This window comes from Thermobia domestica, chromosome 6 (genome assembly GCF_964235325.1).
Source record: "Thermobia domestica chromosome 6, izTheDome1.hap1.1, whole genome shotgun sequence".
Classification (NCBI taxonomy): Eukaryota; Metazoa; Arthropoda; class Insecta; order Zygentoma; family Lepismatidae; genus Thermobia; species Thermobia domestica.
The window spans coordinates 15,658,560-15,677,088 of NC_137459.1; positions in this window are offsets into that span (position 1 = coordinate 15,658,560).

Consider the following 18,529-nt stretch of genomic DNA (forward strand, 5'->3'; position numbering starts at 1 on the left):
ATTGCTATCAGGTAATGAATAAGAATCTTTTATCGCCGATAGACTAATCGAGGATCCTATTGCCTCTGCTATCCAACGACTGGGATAGATTTCTTATTCCAGGAAAGGTATGAAAGGAAAAACAAAAAAAAAAAGAGAAGCATGAAGCCGATATAAGCAAGACACATACACCACACGCACTTAAAAAAAAAAAAATCTTTTGATTAATAAATTAAATTAATATAAATTCTAAAACACATAACTCTACCACTATGTTACTATTTTGCTAACAAATAACAGCCTTGAATTATGTAATGATAAAACAAAACAAAAGGAAGTCGTTCACAAGTTCAGCCAAAGCTGATATCAAACGAACAAGGACATAGAGATGAATGAACTTTATAGTTTTAGATACATCACACCATTGTTAAGTAAAAAAAAAAAAAAAAAAAAAGTTTTTCATATATATATATAGATTATTGAATCTTGTTAATAATAACTAATCCTTATTAAAATATATTAATAATTGGGAGTTGTTACTTAAGGTTCATTACGTGTATTTTTTTTAATTATAATTATTACTAATATTGTTATTATATTTTTTTTCATGAGTAATTCTTGCCTACGGCATGTAAATCGTATGTGAGACTGCGTTGGGAGAAGATGCTTCTGAACGATTGGTAAAACCTTCGGAAACGTAGTACAAGTATTGGAGGAAACTCACGGACGCCTGTTTCATTACTGGATATGTTCACTGGATATGTTCAAAGTAACGTTAAAACTCAACAAAAAAAAAAAAAAAAAAACACGCAAATATAATATATAATGTAAAGTGTAGAATAGAGATATACTTATCTAATTAGTGAACGTCTTCTTCTCACACCTAAGAAGTCCCATGTCCCGTATAAACGTACTTCCAAGTATCCGCGCACAAAATTGAATAAGTGAAGAACTAATATGTTACTATACACTCCTTGGAATAACTCCCTTCCTGCTAACGCCCTTCCTGCCACTGATCACTTGCAAGCACCAATGATATTCTAGATTTCCTAATTTCAACCATATTTGGCAATTGGAATTATTTCCTCCGATTCGTCAACCTCCCAATTATGCCAACCGGGTACCTATTCACCAGAATGGGAATAACATAATTCAGAATTATAAGAATAGCAAACGTAGCAAATTTTAAAACTCCTTCTTTAGCTCACAATCACTTATCACAATGGAAACACTGTTCTTGTTTCGCAGTAGCAGTATTCATACAAGCTTCCTGTAATATTATTTTTAATATCATATCAGCGTCAACAGGAAGTCAGTATCAGCTTCTTGTGGTTTTGTCCACTGCGTGGCACATAGTGATATTCAACCAAACTTTCCTCTATAAACTATTTATGCATAATATGCACACTAAACATTGAATGCAAGTACCCTGCGGTTCGATTCTCCTTCGTCACAAGATCGACAAGCTAAAATCCTCTCTTCTCGTTCTGTTCAGTACAGAATGGGAAAAAGGAGAGACGATTGCCCTTCATACGAAGAGTTACAAACCCGATTATTGCCACCCCACCCCTGCCCCCCCCCCAATAATAAAAAAAAACACAAATTATGTAAATGCTTACGACCAGGCGGAAGTAATACCACCAAGTGTGGACTTTCCAAATCTACCAGGTATTGGTTCGTTCCTCCGAAGTCCCAGAATAATAAATACCAATCTTTTCCTTCCTCGCTCTTTTTTTTAATACACTTGTAACCTCTTAAAATGCACAGAAAGAGGAGAAAGGAAAGAGAAGAACTCACTCATTATACTGGGTATAACAATAGAGTACTCATAACTAAATAGGGTCTCATGCCATGTAGACTCAAGGCGTACCAAAGGGCCACCTTCATTTTAAGTCTTGTGAATTGTCTGTTTTGATAATTTTTCAAAATTGAAATATAAATTGTACTTTAAATCTATTGCCATAGCCTCCTTGACTCTACATGTTAAATCAATAATAATAACTCTTTCACGTCCCTCCTGGACAACTCAAGTCTGTAAAATTCTTATTGCAATCTACCAATTGACTTTTAAAATTATATTCCTGGTTCTTTACCTTCAATTGGACTATATTGTAAATATTCATTCATTCCTGTAAGCAACTAATTAAGATTACTTGCCTTGTAAGGCAAATCAAACTCATTTTGTTATAGCTTGTAATGTTATTTAAATTGCTAAAGTTATCGATCTAATAGTCATTAATCTCTAATCAATTATTAATTCTTGATCAATACCTTCATAATTATGATATTGGTACTACCATGAAAATATATGAAAACAATGGAATAATATTAAACTAAAAATTAAGTAACTGTGTTCCTGGGTAGTTCCGATTCATCTTTAATTGTGTATCGTTCAAACCTAATGAGACCCTATTTCGTTTAAATTGAACTAACATACATCTCACTAAGTTATACGTATTTAACCGTATACAATACTTAACAGTCCTAACAGAACTAAGTGAATCTAGGGTAGCGTTATAACTGTATCGTTAGGACGATAATCCTGACAGTTCCTTGTTATTACTAATTAGTCTAATTTATTAATTATCGTTACTTTTGCCCTATGCCCTCTCCATGCACAGAACAGTTCACTTAAAATGTTGATGTTTATCGATTCACTGATTATTCTCAAATCAGTTGTAATGAATTTTGACAGACATGGAACCTGTTAACTATACTGACCTTCTAGGGCATTAATAGATTGTTGTACTATTCACTTTATGTACTATTCACTGTATGATTTTCAATATATGTAGTATTTCAGTTACGTGATTTCTTGCCAGGTTGCGTATTCGACAAATTATTAATCTTATTAACGTATAATGTGGTAATTTCATTCCATAATTTATATGCATGTAGCAAGCAAGTTATAACTGTTTTTTTTGTTTTATTTTTTTTAAACTTTCCTGTCATACGTCAGTGCCATTCAGTCACAGTAGCATGTTCAAATTATTAACAACTCTTCATTATCTATGTAGTATTTTTGTTTAGGACCTTAATTGCAGTTGTAGAAATTCCAAATGTTTCAACACAATGTTCCAAAAGTTGTTAACCATTATTCTTAAGATCATACTTCCTTAACTTAACACAGCAGCAATATATTGTAACAATGTGTCATTTCCATATGTTATATGTTCTGCCAATTTTTATGATTATTCACTTGATGTTTTTCATGCCTCAGTATCCGTCTATTGTGTCATTTTCATGAGAAGACAGACATTTATCATTATATTGCACGTGTACATTATTTTATTGTATAAGTAAGGTGAATTACGACTATGACGACAACAACCTCATATTGGTCAGCTCATATTATGTGCATGACATACAATTCACGTATTTTGCAAAATCTTCATTTCATACGAGGGTCATTCGAAAAGTATTGGTTACTTCAGCCTGCTTGAGCGCTCGCTTCTTGATGATTTTCGAGGACGAAAATTATGAAGCAGTGGGAATGTGACGCCGGATTCAAAATATGGTTACATTGCTCTTTATTGAAGGAATTGAAAAAGGCTATTTTGGATTAATGTGCAATTACAGGACGGTTTTCTCTTTTAGCTTATCATGAGCTGGTAACAGAGAACGGAACTACGCAAAACCTCGAAGGTGATTGTGGTTGTTTTACTGTGCAAAAGGTCATAGGATGTTTACTTATGCTTGGTTACAAACAGGATGAACTATTACAAATTTGTCAACGTGACCCCGCATTTGCGGAAATTTTGGTTAATAGTTAAGAATCTCTGGACCAGTCATAGATAAATGTGGATAATTCTGGAAATCCTGTTATTGAAATCTTCCGGCGGTAACAGTCACGCCATCCACGTGTGTGCTGGATCACGCCATAATTTTTGGGTGCGGTTCCTTGCTAATAGCCAATCAGAATGCAGAGAGCAATAAGTTTCCATATTTGTGAATCTGACGACCAGGATGTGATGACTGATGTGCGGTTTGGGAGTGGCTCTTGCAAAAATAATAAAAAGGGACCTCAAGGTCTAGATAACATTCAATCGGGCGGCAACGACGTAGTGACGACGTGTATAAGAACTCAGACCTTCGGAACACCAAGTTGCAGGGTGTAACAAGACTTCTATTCAAGGTATGTACATGCACATTTGCTATTTTGAGCTCAAGTAATAATATGTCAGTCAGCACTGCAAAATGATTCATCAGTTGATAGTAAAACTCTCACGAATAAGAGTAAACGTCGCATACTCGTAATTCGTCCTTTTTATCTTTGCTAACTCAAATACTTGAAAGTCTATTTAGTTCTTCAAATTATGATAATGTAGTCAAAGATCACTGAAGAGGCAAATATCACTATTTTTACTAATTAATTTTGTAACATACCTAAATTAAATGTTGATGTATACTACCATTTTAGTTGTATAATAAACTAAATAATTTCAATTTATGTTGTCATTTTCCCCTAGGTTAATCCACTTTTCCCATGAAAGTCATGGTGTAATTTATTTATAATACTTTTGTGACATCCACTAACTTATAGTGCGAGCAGATCTCATCTTTGTGTGGAAATTACGAGCTAAATAATTAAAAATGGAGTCTGCAAATCGTCACAATAGGACCTCATCAAGGAGATAAATTAGGTCAAAAATCAAACACGTGGTATAACGTATTGGTTACGTTTATATTTTGACAATTTTGTACCCCTAGAAGGGAACGAGGTGGACCAACCAAATTTATAGTAATCTCTATTAGGGTCCTATACTATAATACCAAATATATTAAATGGGTAATTTCCAAAATTAAAGGGGTGGGCTAAGGTACCCCTCCCAAAAATTTAAAGGGGTGCACAAATGTACCTATGTCTTATGATAGGTAATAGACCCCTATACATGACCATATAACCATATAAGGTAATAGGACCTCATCCAAGGGGATAACTTGGGTCGAAACCAAACACGTGGTACAACGTATTGCTTACGTTTATATTTTGGCAATTTTGTACCCCTAAAAGGGAACGAAGTGGACCACCCAAATTTATTATAATACATGTTAGGGTCCAGTACTATAATACCAAATATATAAAATGAGCAATTTCCAAAATTTAAGGGGTGGGCCAAAGTACCCCTCCCAAATTTTTAAAGGAGTGCACAAATATACCCATATCTTATGAAAGGTAATGGACCCCTATACATGACCATATAACTATATAGGATAATAACACGTCATCAAAGGGGATAAAATCGACCAAAAACCAAACACGTGGTACTACGTATTGCTTACGTTTATATTTTGGCAATTTTGTACCCCTAGAAGGGAACGAGGTGGAACACCCAAATTTATCATGATACATATTAGGGTCCAGTACTAAAATACCCAATGTTTAAATTGGGCAATTTCCAAAATTTAAGGGGTGGGCCAAGGTACCCCTCCCAAATTTTTCAAGGGGTGCATTAATATACCCATGTCTTATGAAAGGTAATGAACCCCTGTATACGCCCATATAACTATATAGGGTAATAACACCTCATCCAAGGGGATAAATTAGGTCAAAAACCCCCGAAATTTGAATTTTTGGCAATTTTTTACCCATGAAAGGGAACGACATAGACACCCAATACTGATAGAGGTACATACTATGGTCCAAGGCTACCATACCAAATTTTTAGATTTGGCAATTTCCAAAATTTAAGGGGGGTGGTCCTATGTACCCCTGCCAAAATTTAGGGGGTGGGCCATGGTACCCCTGCCAAAATTTAAAGGGGGTGGTCCTAAGTACCCCTAGGTCATTGACCCCGGGCCAAGGTCTTTGACCTTTGACCTATGACGTCACAAAAATTTTTGCTGACTCGGCTCAATATACGGGGGGGACTACTACTGATAGCTTGCTTCTAGCGAATGGAGCGACACGCAGCGTCGAGTCTCATTACTTTCTTGACACATACTCTCTGTGAGCATAGTGCATCACCTCGTTAATTGGTTGCATTATTTACCACAATCCTTCCGGGGAGCTTGCTTCAAGAGAATAAAGTGCCACGCAGCGGCGAGTCTCATTACTTTCTGGATATATTTTATGAGGGCATAGTTCGTTAGTGCGTTAATTGTTTTTATCATCCACCACAATCCCTCCGTGTAGCTTGCTTCTAGCAAATGGAGCGCCAAACAGCGGCAGTTTCTTTACTTTCTTGACACATATTGTGTGTGAGCATAGTGCTTCAGTGCGTTAATTGTTTTGATCATCCACCACAATCACTTCGCGTAGCTTGCTTCTAGCGAATGGAGCGCCACGCAGCTGCGAGTCTCATTATTTTCTTCATACAATTTATGAGGGCATAGTTCGTCAGTGCGTTAATTGTTTTGATCATCCACCACAATCCCTCCGGGTAGCTTGCTTCTAGCAAATGGAGCGCCACCCAGCGGCGAGTCTCATTATTTTCTCGACACATATTGTTTGTGAGCATAGTGCTTCAGTGCGTTAATTGTTTGGATCATCCACCACAATCCCTCCGGGTAGCTTGCTTCAAGCGAATGGACCGCCACGCAGCGGCCGTTCCCATTACTTTCTTGACACATACTTTGTGTGAGCATAGTGCTTCAGTGCGTTAATTGTTTGGAACATCCACCAGAATCCCTCCGGGTAATTTGCTTCTAGCGAATCGAGAGCCACGCTGCGGCGAGTCTCTTAACTTTCTTGACACATACTGTGTGTGAGCATAGTGCTTAAGTGCGTTAATTGGTTGGACCATCCACCACAATCGCTCCGGGTAGGTTGCTTCTAGCGAATGGAGCGCCACGCAGCGGCGAGTTTCATTACTTTCAGCATACACTTTATGAGGGCATAGTTCGTCAGTGCGTTGATTGTTTTGATCATCCGTCATTTTCAATCCGGTTAGCTTGATTCTAGCGAATGGAGCGCCACACAGCGGCGAGTCTCATTATTTTCGTGACACATACTGTGTGTGAGCATAGTGCTTCAGTGCGTTAGTTGTTTGGATCATCCACCAGAATCCCTCTGGGTAGCTTCCTTCCAGCGAATCGAGCGCCACACAGCGTCGAGTCTCATAACTTTCTTGACACATACTGTGTGTGAGCATAGTGCTTCAGTGCGTTAATTGGTTGGATCATCCACCAGAACCCCTTAGTGTAGCTTGCTTCTAGCAAATGGAGCACCACGCAGCGGCGAGTCTCATTACTTTCTTGACACATACTGTGTTTGAGAATAGTGCTTCAGTGCGTTAATTGTTTTGAACATCCACCACAATCCCTCCGGGTAGCTTGCTACTAGCGAATCGAGCGCCACACAGCGGAGAGTTTCTTAACTTTCTTGACACATACTGTGTGTGAGCATAGTGTTTTAGTGCGTTAATTGGTTGGACCATCCACCACAATGCCTCCTGGTAGGTTGCTTTAAGCGAATCGAGCACCACGCTGCGGCGAGTCTCATTATTTTCTGCATACACTTTTTGAGGGCATAGTTCGTCATTGCATTAATAGTTTGGATCATCCACCACAATCCCTCCGGGTAGCTTGCTAACGGCGAATGGAGCGCCACGCAGCGGCTAGTCTCATTACTTTCTTGACACGTACTGTGTGTGGCCATAGTGCTTCAATGCGTTAACTGTTTTGATCATCCACCAGAATCCCTCCGGGTAGCTTGCTTCTAGCGAATGGAGCGATACACAGCGGCGAGTCTCAATACTTTCGTGACATACTGTGTGTGAGCATAGTGCTTCAGTGCGTTAATTGTTTTGATCATCCACCAGAATCCCTCTGGGTAGCTTCCTTCTAGCGAATCGAGCGCCAAACAGCGGAGAGTCTCATAACTTTCTTGACACATACTGTGTGTGAGTATAGTGCTTTAGTGCGTTAATTGGTTGGATCATCCACCACAATTCCTTCGGGTATCTTCCTTCTAGCAAATGGAGCACCACGCAGTGGCGAGTCTCATTACTTTCTTGAAAAGGACTGTGTGTGTGCTTACTGCTTCAATGCGTTAATTGGTTGGATCATCCACCACAAGGCCTCCTGGTAGGTTGCTTTAAGCGAATCGAGCAGCACGCAGCAGTGAGTCTCATTACTTTCTGCATACATTTTTTGAGGGCATAGTTCTTCAGTGCATTAATTGTTTGGATCATCCACCACAATCCATCCGGGTAGTTTGCTTCAAGCGAATGGAGCGCCACGCAGCGGCGAGTCTCATTACTTTCTTGACACATACTTTGTGTGAGCATAGTGCTTCAGTGCGTTAATTGTTTGGATCATCCACCACAATCCCTCCGGGTAGCTTGCTACTAGCGAATCGAGCGCCACACAGCGGAGAGTTTCTTAACTTTCTTGACACATACTGTGTGTGAGCATAGTGTTTTAGTGCGTTAATTGGTTGGACCATCCACCACAATGCCTCCTGGTAGGTTGCTTTAAGCGAATCGAGCACCACGCTGCGGCGAGTCTCATTATTTTCTGCATACACTTTTTGAGGGCATAGTTCGTCATTGCATTAATAGTTTGGATCATCCACCACAATCCCTCCGGGTAGCTTGCTAACGGCGAATGGAGCGCCACGCAGCGGCTAGTCTCATTACTTTCTTGACACGTACTGTGTGTGGCCATAGTGCTTCAATGCGTTAACTGTTTTGATCATCCACCAGAATCCCTCCGGGTAGCTTGCTTCTAGCGAATGGAGCGATACACAGCGGCGAGTCTCAATACTTTCGTGACATACTGTGTGTGAGCATAGTGCTTCAGTGCGTTAATTGTTTTGATCATCCACCAGAATCCCTCTGGGTAGCTTCCTTCTAGCGAATCGAGCGCCAAACAGCGGCGAGTCTCATAACTTTCTTGACACATACTGTGTGTGAGTATAGTGCTTTAGTGCGTTAATTGGTTGGATCATCCACCACAATTCCTTCGGGTATCTTCCTTCTAGCAAATGGAGCACCACGCAGTGGCGAGTCTCATTACTTTCTTGACACATACAGTGTGTGAGCATCGTTCTTCAGTGCGTTAATTGTTTTGATCATACACCATAATCCCTCCGGGGAGGATGCTTCAAGCGAATGGAGCGCCACGCAGCGGCGAGTCTCATAACTTTCTTGACCCATACTGTGTGTGAGCATAGTGCTTCAGTGCGTTAATTGGTTGGATCATCCTCCACAATTCCTCCGGGTAGCTTGCTCCTATCGAATGGAGCGCCACACAGCGGCGAGTCTCATTACTTTCTTGATACATACTGTGTGTGAGCATCGTGCTTCAGTGCGTTAATTGTCTTGATCATACACCAGAATCCATCCAAGTAGCTTGCTTCTAGCGAATGAAGCGCCATGCAGCGGCGAGTCTCACTACTTTCTTGTCATATACTGTGTGTGAGCATACTGCTTCAGTGTGTTAATAGTGTTGATCATCCGCCAGAATCCCTTCGGATAGCTTGCCTCTAGCGAATGGAGCGCCACGCAGCAGCGAGTCTCATTATTTTCTTGACACTTACTGTGTGTGCGCATAGTGCTTCATTGAGTTAGTTTGTTAGATCATCCACCACAACCGACCCTCCCGGGGAGCTTGCTTCATGCGAATGGAGCGAAACAAAGCGGAGATTCTCATTACTTTCTATATACATTTTATGAGGCATAGTTCGTCACTGCGGTAATTGTTTTGATCATCCATCACAATCAAACCAGGTTTCTTGCTTCTAGCGAATGGAGCGCCACGCTGCGGCGAGTCTCATTACTTTCTTGACACATACTGTGTTTGAGAATAGTGCTTCAGTGCATTAATTGTTTTGAACATCCAAAAGAATCCCTTCGGGTAGCTTGCTTCTAGCGAATGGAGCGCTACGCAGCGGCGAGTCTCATTACTTTCTTGAAAAGGACTGTGTGTGTGCTTAGTGCTTCAGTGCGTTAATTGGTTGGATCATCCACCACAATGCCTCCTGGTAGGTTGCTTTAAGCGAATCGAGCACCACGCAGCAGCGAGTCTCATTACTTTCTGCATACATTTTTTGAGGGCATAGTTCGTCAGTGCATTAATTGTTTGGATCATCCACCACAATCCCTCCGGGTAGCTTGCTTCAAGCGAATGGAGCGCCACGCAGCGGCGAGTCTCATTACTTTCTTGACACATACTTTGTGTGAGCATAGTGCTTCAGTGCGTTAATTGTTTGAATCATCCACCAGAATCCCTCCGGGTAGTTTGCTTCTAGCGAACCGAGCGCCACGCTGCGGCGAGTCTCATTACTTTCTTGACACATACTGTGTGTGAGCATAGTGCTTCAGTGCGTTAATTGGTTGGATCATCCACCAGAATCCCTCCGGGTAGCTTGCTACTAGCGAATCGAGCGCCACACAGCGGAGAGTTTCTTAACTTTCTTGACACATACCGCGTGTGAGCATAGTGTTTTCGTGCGTTAATTGGTTGGATCATCCACCACAATGCTTCCTGGTAGGTTGCTTTAAGCGAATCGAGCACCACGCTGCGGCGAGTCTCATTATTTTCTGCATACATTTTTTGAGGGCATAGTTCGTCATTGCATTAATAGTTTGGATCATCCACCAAAATCCCTGCGGGTAGCTTGCTACAAGCGAATGGAGCGCCACGCAGCGGCTAGTCTCATTACTTTCTTGACACGTACTTTGTGTGAGCATACTGCTTCAGTGCGTTAATTGTTTTGATCATCCGTCATTATCAATCCGGGTTGCTTGCTTCTAGCGAATAGAGCGCCACGCAGCGGCGAGTCTCATTAATTTCTCAACACATACACTATGTGAGCATAGTTCTTCAGTGGGTTAATAGTTTTGATTATCCGCCAGAATCCCTTCGGGTAGCTTCCTTCTAGCGAGGGAGCGCCACACAGCGGCGAGTCTCATTACTTTCTTGACACTTACTTTGTTTGCGCATAGTGCTTCAGTGCGTTAATTGGTTGGATCATCCACCACAATCCCTCCGGAGAGCTTCCTTCAAGCCAATGGAGCGTCACAAAGCGGAGAGTCTCATTACTTTCTGCATACACTGTATGAGGGCGTAGTTCGTCAGTGCGTTAATTCTTTTGATCATCCACCACAATCCCACCGGGTAGCTTGGTTCTAGCGAATGGAGTGCCACTCAACGGCGAGTCTCATTACTTTCTTGACACATACTGTGTGTGGCCATAGTGCTTCAATGCGTTAACTGTTTTGATCATCCACCAGAATCCCTCCGGGTAGCTTGCTTCTAGCGAATGGAGCGATACACAGCGGCGAGTCTCAATACTTTCGTGACATACTGTGTGTGAGCATAGTGCTTCAGTGCGTTAATTGTTTGGATGATCCACCAGAATCCCTCTGGGTAGCTTCCTTGTAGCGAATCGAGCGCCAAACAGCGGCGAGTCTCATAACTTTCTTGACACATACTGTGTGTGGGCATAGTGCTTTAGTGCGTTAATTGGTTGGATCATCCACAACAATTCATTTCTGGTATCTTGCTTCTAGCAAATGGAGCACCACGCAGTGGCGAGTCTCATTACTTTCTTGACACATACAGTGTGTGAGCATCGTGTTTCAGTGCGTTAATTGTTTTGATCATACACCAGAATCCCTCCGGGGAGGATGCTTCAAGAGAATGGAGCGCGACGCAGCGCCGAGTTTCACTACTTTCTTGTCATATACTGTGTGTGAGCATACTGCTTCAGTGCGTTAATTAGTTGGATCATGCACCACAATCCCTCCGGGGAGGTTGCTTCCAGCGAATGGAGCGCCACGCAGCGGCAAGCCTCATTACTTTCTGCATACATTTTTTGAGGGCATAAGTCGTCAGTGCGTTAATTGTTTTGATCATCCATCACAATCAAAAAAGGTAGCTAGCTTCTAGCGAATGGAGCGCCACGCAGCGGCGAGTCTCATTACTTTCTTGACATTTATTGTGTGTGAGCATAGTGCTTAAGTGCGTTAATTGGTTGGATCATCCACCACAATCCCTTTTGGTTGCTTGCTTCTAGCGAATGGAGCGCCATGCAGCGGCGACTCTCATAACTTTCTTGACACATACTGTGTGTGAGCATAGTGCTTCAGTGCGTTAATTGGTGGGATCATCCACCACAATCGCTCCGGGTAGCTTGCTTCATGCGAATGAAGCGCCACGCAGCGGCGAGTTTCATTACTTTCTGCATACACTTTATGAGGGAATAGTTCATCAGTGCGTTAATTGTTTTCATCATCCACCACAATTTCTGCGGGTAGTTTGTTTCTAGCGAATGGAGCGCCACGCAGCGGCGAGTCTCATTACTTTCTTGACACATACTGTGTTTGAGAATAGTTCTTCAGTGCGTTAATTGTTTTGAACATCCAAAAGAATCCCTTCGGGTAGCTTGCTTCTAGCGAATGGAGCGCTACTCAGCGGCAAGTCTCATTACTTTCTTGACAAGGACTGTGTGTGTGTTTAGTTCTTCAGTGCTTTAATTGGTTGGATCATCCACCACAATGCCTCCTGGTAGGTTGCTTTAAGCGAATCGAGCACCACGCAGCAGCGAGTCTCATTTCTTTCTGCATACAGTTTTTGAGGGCATAGTTCGTCAGTGCGTTATTTGTTTTGATCATCCACCACAATCCCTCCGGGTAGCTTGCTTCAAGCGAATGGAGCGCAACGCTGCGGCGATTTTCTTTATTTTATTGACACATAATCTGTGTAAGCATAGTGCTTCAATGCGTTGATTGTTTTGATCATTCACTAGAATCTTTCCGGGTAGCTTGCTTCTAGCGAATGGAGCGCCACGCAGCGGCCTGTCTCGTTACTTTCTGCATAGACTTTATGAAGGCATAGTTCGTCAGTGTGTTATTTGTTTTGATCATCCACCACAATCCCTCTGGTAGCTTGCTTCTAGCGACTGAAGCGCCACACAGCGGCGAGTCTCTTTATTTTATTGACACATACTGTGTGTAAGCATAGTGCTTCAGTGCGTTAATTGTTTTGATCCACCAGAATCCCTCCGGGGAGCTTGCTTCAAGCGAATGGAGCGCCTCGCAGCGGCGAGTCTCATTACATTCTGCATAAACTTTATGAGAGCATAGTTCGTCTGAGCGTTAATTGATTGATTATCCACCACAATCCCTCCTTGGAGCTTGCTTCAGGCGAATGGAGCGCAACGCAGCGGCGTGTCTCATTTCTTTCTGCATACACTTTATGAGTGCATAGTTCGTCAGTGTGTTATTTGTTATGATCATCCTCCACAATCCCTCCGGCTAGCTTGCTTCTAGCGAATGGACCGCCACGAAACGGCGAGTCTGATTACTTTCTTGACACATACTCTGTGTGACCATAGTGTTTCAGTGCGTTAAATTTTTGATCATCCACCACAATCCCTCCGGGTAGCTTGCTTCTAGCGAATGGAGCGCCACGCAGCAGCGAGTCTCATTACTTTCTTGACACATAATGTGTATGAGCAAAGTGTTTCAGTGCGTTAAATTTTTGATCATCCACCACAATCCCTCCGGGTAGCTTGCTTCTAGTGAATAGAGAGCCAAACTGCGGCGAGTCTCATTATTTTCTTGACACATAGTGTGTATGAGCATAGTGCTTCAGTGCGTTAATACCTTGGATCATCCACCACAATCCCTCCGGGTAGCTTGTTTCTAGCGAATAGAGCGAAATGCTGCGGCGAGTCACATTACTTTCTTGACACATACTGTGTGTGGCCATAGTGCTTCAATGCGTTATCTGTTTTGATTTTCCACCAGAATCCCTCCGGGTAGCTTGCTTCTAGCGAATGGAGCGCCACGCAGCGGCGAGTCTCATTACTTTGTGCATACACTTTAAGAGGGCATAGTTCGTCACTGCGTTAATTGTTTTGATCAGCCACCACAATCCCTCCGGGAAGCTAGCTTCTAGCGACAGGAGCGCCACGCAGCCGCGAGTCTCATTACTTTCTTGACACATAATGTGTATGAGCATAGTGTTTCAGTGCGTTAAATTTTTGATCATCCACCACAATCCCTCCGGGTAGCTTGATTCTAGCGACTGGAGTGCCGCCCAGCGGCGAGTCTCATTATTTTCTTGACACATAGTGTGTATGACCATAGTGCTTCAGTGCGTTAATACCTTGGATCATCCACCACAATCCCTCCGGGTAGCTTGTTTCTAGCGAATAGAGCGAAATGCTGCGGCGAGTCACATTACTTTCTTGACACATACTGTGTGTGGCCATAGTGCTTCAATGCGTTATCTGTTTTGATTTTCCACCAGAATCCCTCCGGGTAGCTTGCTTCTAGCGAATGGAGCGCCACGCAGCGGCGAGTCTCATTACTTTCTGCATACATTTTATGAGGGCATAATTCGTCAGTGCGTTAATTGTTTTGATCAGCCACCACAATCCCTCCGGGTAGCTTGCTTCTAGCGACTGGAAGGCCACGCAGCGGCGAGTCTCATTACTTTCTTGACACATACTGTGAGTGAGCATAGTTCTTCAGTGCGTTAATTGTTTTATCATCCAACACAATCCCTCCGGGTAACTTGCTTGTAGGGAATGGAGCGCCACGCAGCTGCGAGTCCCATTACTTTCTTCATACATACTGTGTGTGAGAATAGTGCTTCAGTGCGTTAATTGTTATGATCATCCACCACAATCCTTCCGGATAGCTTGCTTCTAGCGAATGGAGCGACACGCAGCGTCGAGTCTCATTACTTTCTTGACACATACTCTCTGTGAGCATAGTGCATCACCTCGTTAATTGGTTGCATTATTTACCACAATCCTTCCGGGGAGCTTGCTTCAAGAGAATAAAGTGCCACGCAGCGGCGAGTCTCATTACTTTCGGGATATATTTTATGAGGGCATAGTTCGTTAGTCCGTTAATTGTTTTTATCATCCACCACAATCCCTCCGTGTAGCTTGCTTCTAGCAAATGGAGCGCCAAACAGCGGCAGTTTCTTTACTTTCTTGACACATATTGTGTGTGAGCATAGTGCTTCAGTGCGTTAATTGTTTTGATCATCCACCACAATCACTTCGCGTAGCTTGCTTCTAGCGAATGGAGCGCCACGCAGCTGCGAGTCTCATTACTTTCTTCATACAATTAATGAGGGCATAGTTCGTCAGTGCGTTAATTGTTTTGATCATCCACCACAATCCCTCCGGGTAGCTTGCTTCTAGCAAATGGAGCGCCACCCAGCGGCGAGTCTCATTATTTTCTTGACACATATTGTTTGTGAGCATAGTGCTTCAGTGCGTTAATTGTTTGGATCATCCACCCCAATCCCTCCGGGTAGCTTGCTTCAAGCGAATGGACCGCCACGCAGCGGCCGTTCCCATTACTTTCTTGACACATACTTTGTGTGAGCATAGTGCTTCAGTGCGTTAATTGTTTGGAACATCCACCAGAATCCCTCCGGGTAATTTGCTTCTAGCGAATCGAGAGCCACGCTGCGGCGAGTCTCTTAACTTTCTTGACACATACTGTGTGTGAGCATAGTGCTTAAGTGCGTTAATTGGTTGGATCATCCACCACAATCCCTTTTGGTTGCTTGCTTCTAGCGAATAGAGCGCCACGCCGTGGCGAGTCTCATAATTTTCTTGACACATTCTGTGTGTGAGCATAGTGCTTCAGTGCGTTAATTGGTTGGATCATCCACCACAATCGCTCCGGGTAGGTTGCTTCTAGCGAATGGAGCGCCACGCAGCGGCGAGTTTCATTACTTTCAGCATACACTTTATGAGGGCATAGTTCGTCAGTGCGTTAATTGTTTTGATCATCCGTCATTTTCAATCCGGTTAGCTTGATTCTAGCGAATGGAGCGCCACACAGCGGCGAGTCTCATTATTTTCGTGACACATACTGTGTGTGAGCATAGTGCTTCAGTGCGTTAGTTGTTTGGATCATCCACCAGAATCCCTCTGGGTAGCTTCCTTCCAGCGAATCGAGCGCCACACAGCGTCGAGTCTCATAACTTTCTTGACACATACTGTGTGTGAGCATAGTGCTTCAGTGCGTTAATTGGTTGGATCATCCACCAGAACCCCTTAGTGTAGCTTGCTTCTAGCAAATGGAGCACCACGCAGCGGCGAGTCTCATTACTTTCTTGACACATACTGTGTTTGAGAATAGTGCTTCAGTGCGTTAATTGTTTTGAACATCCAAAAGAATCTTTTCGGGTAGCTTGCTTCTAGCGAATGGAGCGCTACGCAGCGCCGAGTCTCATTACTTTCTTGAAAAGGACTGTGTGTGTGCTTAGTGCTTCAATGCGTTAATTGGTTGGATCATCCACCACAAGGCCTCCTGGTAGGTTGCTTTAAGCGAATCGAGCAGCACGCAGCAGCGAGTCTCATTACTTTCTGCATACATTTTTTGAGGGCATAGTTCTTCAGTGCATTAATTGTTTGGATCATCCACCACAATCCCTCCGGGTAATTTGCTTTAAGCGAATGGAGCGCCAGGCAGCGGCGAGTCTCATTACCTTCTTGACACATACTTTGTGTGAGCATAGTGCTTCAGTGCGTTAATTGTTTGGATCATCCACCACAATCCCTCCGGGTAGCTTGCTACTAGCGAATCGAGCGCCACACAGCGGAGAGTTTCTTAACTTTCTTGACACATACTGTGCGTGAGCATAGTGTTTTAGTGCGTTAATTGGTTATACCATCCACCACAATGCCTCCTGGTAGGTTGCTTTAAGCGAATCGAGCACCACGCTGCGGCGAGTCTCATTATTTTCTGCATACACTTTTTGAGGGCATAGTTCGTCATTGCATTAATAGTTTGGATCATCCACCACAATCCCTCCGGGTAGCTTGCTAACGGCGAATGGAGCGCCACGCAGCTGCAAGTCTCATTACTTTCTTGACACGTACTGTGTGTGGCCATAGTGCTTCAATGCGTTAACTGTTTTGATCATCCACCAGAATCCCTCCGGGTAGCTTGCTTCTAGCGAATGGAGCGATACACAGCGGCGAGTCTCAATACTTTCGTGACATACTGTGTGTGAGCATAGTGCTTCAGTGCGTTAATTGTTTTGATCATCCACCAGAATCCATCTGGGTAGCTTCCTTCTAGCGAATCGAGCGCCAAACAGCGGCGAGTCTCATAACTTTCTTGACACATACTGTGTGTGAGTATAGTGCTTTAGTGCGTTAATTGGTTGGATCATCCACCACAATTCCTTCGGGTATCTTCCTTCTAGCAAATGGAGCACCACGCAGTGGCGAGTCTCATTACTTTCTTGACACATACAGTGTGTGAGCATCGTTCTTCAGTGCGTTAATTGTTTTGATCATACACCAGAATCCCTCCGGGGAGGATGCTTCAAGCGAATGGAGCGCCACGCAGCGGCGAGTCTCATAACTTTCTTGACCCATACTGTGTGTGAGCATAGTGCTTCAGTGCGTTAATTGGTTGGATCATCCTCCACAATACCTCCGGGTAGCTTGCTCCTATCGAATGGAGCGCCACACAGCGGCGAGTCTCATTACTTTCTTGATACATACTGTGTGTGAGCATCGTGCTTCAGTGCGTTAATTGTCTTGATCATACACCAGAATCCATCCAAGTAGCTTGCTTCTAGCGAATGAAGCGCCATGCAGCGGCGAGTCTCACTACTTTCTTGTCATATACTGTGTGTGAGCATACTGCTTCAGTGTGTTAATAGTGTTGATCATCCGCCAGAATCCCTTCGGATAGCTTGCTTCTAGCGAATGGAGCGCCACGCAGCAGCGAGTCTCATTATTTTCTTGACACTTACTGTGTGTGCGCATAGTGCTTCAGTGAGTTAGTTTGTTAGATCATCCACCACAACCGACCCCCCCGGGGAGCTTGCTTCATGCGAATGGAGCGAAACAAAGCGGAGATTCTCATTACTTTCTATATACATTTTATGAGGCATAGTTCGTCACTGCGGTAATTGTTTTGATCATCCATCACAATCAAACCAGGTTGCTTGCTTCTAGCGAATGGAGCGCCACGCAGCGGCGAGTCTCATTACTTTCTTGACACATACTGTGTTTGAGAATAGTGCTTCAGTGCATTAATTGTTTTGAACATCCAAAAGAATCCCTTCGGGTAGCTTGCTTCTAGCGAATGGAGCGCTACGCAGCGGCGAGTCTCATTACTTTCTTGAAAAGGACTGTGTGTGTGCTTAGTGCTTCAGTGCGTTAATTGGTTGGATCATCCACCACAATGCCTCCTGGTAGGTTGCTTTAAGCGAATCGAGCACCACGCAGCAGCGAGTCTCATTACTTTCTGAATACATTTTTTGAGGGCATAGTTCGTCAGTGCATTAATTGTTTGGATCATCCACCACAATCCCTCCGGGTAGCTTGCTTCAAGCGAATGAAGCGCCACGCAGCGGCGAGTCTCATTACTTTCTTGACACATACTTTGTGTGAGCATAGTGCTTCAGTGCGTTAATTGTTTGGATCATCCACCAGAATCCCTCCGGTTAGTTTGCTTCTAGCGAACCGAGCGCCACGCTGCGGCGAGTCTCATTACTTTCTTGACACATACTGTGTGTGAGCATAGTGCTTCAGTGCGTTAATTGGTTGGATCATCCACCAGAATCCCTCCGGGTAGCTTGCTACTAGCGAATCGAGCGCCACACA